We start from the raw sequence: 3,499 nt of genomic DNA on the forward strand, positions 1-3,499 counted from the left end.
GTGAGTCACCTGATAGGTTGGAGAAAAAACAGCTAAGTTCTACTATATCAATACGTCCCCGAATGGTTGATGCCTTTCTCTTGACATTCCAAGTTATAAAACGTTTTAAAGCTGATTTTACATTTTAATACCTGATGCACGCAGTTAAGATGGGTGAGTCACTGAGTATGCTAAAGGTCACTACACTTAGGGTCACAAGGCCTGACTAATTAAAAACGTGTCGATCATGTCGGATCTGAGAACATGAATCAATGTCAATCAACCAATCTCACAGCAGGGAACTCCAAGCTCAGAACATAAACGATGGGAAAACATGACACTGCCTGACCCTGCCTGACCCAGTGGGTACTTACGGTGTTGTTGTTTTTTTCCGCCCGTCGTTCGTTGCCATTAGAAACGGCCGATGCCATGTCACCGACCGGTCTAAGCATATCCGTCTAACTTCAGCGAACTTTTCGTGGGCTGACAATGCTTTTCAAAAGGCTTCAAATGTCCACTAGCATCTTGGAATCACACAGAAAAGGACATACGCCTGGGCGTGTGTAACGGCCATTAACAGCTGATTATCACCTAATTAACTTGATTTTCAAGTATGTGGATTGCCTGGGATTAACATCCAGATGGCCGGCCCTGTGCCCGTTGTGTGCAGTACTGTAAACCCTTCAAATGGGTCTGTTGTATAGATGATATTTTTGGGGATACAAATTCACCCTACACTTTCTCGTTAACGATATTCGGGATAAGATTTACGAAGCAGTTAGTGACTATCACACACAAAAGGAGATATAAAAAGTTTGAAGACTATCCCATCTTGGGATACAAAGTATAAGACGTTGAAACTATGTCAAAGTAAAATGGTAGCGCCGAACCTGCTTGTATGGCTGACATCGGGTACAATTTCTTGCTCAACGAAAGCAGTCGAAAGGCTATCAGATATGAAGGAAGGTACACAGAAAGTTTGAAGACTAGAGAGTCTAGACTCTTGGGATACAGAGATTTGGGATACATAGACTTTTCAAGAAAACATGTGCACTCTGCTATCTAGAAAGACTATGTTATAAATGGACGGATTACTAAAGAATGACCCACAAATAATAATGAAACGCGTTGGCTGGCAGTTTTGCTGATGTGTGTGTGCTCAAATGTCGTCTACTTAAAAAAAAGTAATCATAAAACGTCAAAGTATTATATTTATACCAGTAACAACCGGTACCTGTTCCTCTTGTCAGTACACCACCCCACCCCCCGTGCACACTGAAGTGGAATGATTATCAGGGGTATTCAAGATTCGATCGCTATAATGATCGCCCTGCGTGTTGGGTAAATTTGACAAAACAAACTTGATCCAAGCATAACTATCTATTCTCTAAGGAATCATAAGACCCGCTTCTGGAGTGGAATGCTCTTGGAATGTATCCGCGATAGTACATGAAATAGATTAGATATGCACCTTGCACGGCAGCCATCGAGAAAAAAGATCATCATGTTGGCAAATTGGCGAGTTGGGAAACTGCAGTTCATTTATGTTTAATTAGCAGATCGGGATGGTAAGTAATTTTATTGTACAGTTTTGTTTCCGTTTTTGTTTCAAAATATTTTCTGTCATATGTGGTTTTATATGGCAATGGCATTCTGGAACTGGAGTGGTTGCCTGTGTGGGGGGAGACAGGACCTGTATAGGCTGATATTGTGTTCAGAAACGTCGGGTGTTTTACCCCAACAGGAGCACGTGAACACGTGCTTATCATTTTCAAAGCTTACGGTACGTTTCAACCAAAAATGTTATAGGGATTTATATAGTTTAAAAAAAAATGGATCTTAGTGGCAAGTGTGCAGATGTTGACACACTGACAGCACCAAATCCGTAGTTGTTTTTGTCACTTTGGAATGTTTATAGTTGGACACCGTTTAGCCCTTGGATAATGACTTTGCCCCCCCCCCCCCATACATCTGCTTGGACATAACGAAAGCACTGGCGATTAGTTCCTGTGACACAGGCCTCCCACTCCCGCTGGGATGTAGATATGCATCACTGCATTTGACCCGGGTGTGAGGATAGGGTCACATTACCGCTAGCCCTAGACCTAATTTCCGTTCTTTTATATAAAAAAATCAAAGAAATGCTTCTGCCTGCAGCTGGCCGGGCAAGACTTCGCATCTTTTGTTGTTACTCAACTACGGTTGTCCCACAAAGAAAGCGAGAACAAGGAATGTGGGGAAAGCGGACAAAAACGCGGTATATGATAAGAAAGTCACATTTTTTCGCAATAGCATCTGCTTGGAGAGTGATGCATTGGCTCTTTTGAAAAACAAGGAGTTAGGGTTGACTTACATGTGACAAACGTGAATTTTGCTGCAGACGAAAGCAAGTACTCTCCATGTAGATGTTGTTGGAGGAAACTTGTGACTGTCTTATTATATGCCGCGTTTTTCATTCGCCTTCTTTCAGTTTTCCCCGACAACATCTGCTCGGCTGATTCATGAGGGTCTGCATGCTCTTTTCCGTAAGGCGTAGGCAGCCTAGTTTTATATTTCCCGTAATTAGTAGGGAAAACCGTCTTATCTACGTCATTCGTAGCGAGGCAACCAAATTTAGCGTAATTGCCTTCCTTGATTTAGCGTAATACGTAGGGGGTTCTTCTGAATTCAGCGTAAATTGTGTCGGGACCCCCCATGCAGACCCTCATTCATGGGTTGAGAAGATTCTATTCCAAAATTGCCATCATCATCTGTCGACAACGGGGTTATACGGTACTAGTTATACGGCCCCTTACGGGGTGACATGCCCTTCTGTTAGCTGAACACATGAAGGGGACTATCGTTCGGGTGAATGATGGTACGGTAGAGTTTAAACACGGGGCATTTAGGTCCTAAACTAAACTGCCGATTATGCCACACGATTCTATGCAAAAGATATTTATAAAATGATCAATATCACAAAGTATGTACCATTGAGACACTGCTTTCCAAGCAGAGGTTTGTCTGCGGATTGTGTTACATGTTTAACTTTTAGCTAATTATCGGGTAGGCGTTTCTGTCGGGCTTTATGTTTTGTAGAGTTTTCATGTCCGGTGTCACGCCTAAACCACGCCGAACCTCTGCTCGGAGAGTACCTAACCAGCAACACCAACCGTTTCGACGGATCATTGATGGCGGCGGGATGCAAGCCGATAACACATACCATATGTAGATTGTTATCTACACCAGGATACAGGAGGCCTAGTCTCTACGAGACTCCGGATCGCTGGAAAATCGTAGAAATGGAACAAATAGAGAGGAATATAACCGGCCAGGGAACAGCTCGCGATCGCGGTCGCGTTACTGTTGCCTAGCCGGCTATATTCCTCTGGCCGGCATACTCCTCTATTTGTACCATTTCTACAATTTTTTCCAGCGACTCGGAGTCTGGTAGAGACTACAGGAGGCCTAGGCTGATCACATGCTCGGCCTTGCTTTGAGTCTAACTTCTAAGATCTTCTAAGCAAGATGTAAGAATCCT

General features: G+C 43.3%; 1 protein-coding gene across 1 annotated transcript in view; it reads right to left on the reverse strand.

Moving 5' to 3' along the window:
- Nucleotides 1-3,499, reverse strand: part of LOC118411048 — a 7,204-nt gene that overhangs the window by 891 nt on the left and 2,814 nt on the right. The gene's annotated exons all lie outside the window — the stretch shown is intronic.

Source organism: Branchiostoma floridae, chromosome 3 (assembly GCF_000003815.2).
Source record: "Branchiostoma floridae strain S238N-H82 chromosome 3, Bfl_VNyyK, whole genome shotgun sequence".
Classification (NCBI taxonomy): Eukaryota; Metazoa; Chordata; class Leptocardii; order Amphioxiformes; family Branchiostomatidae; genus Branchiostoma; species Branchiostoma floridae.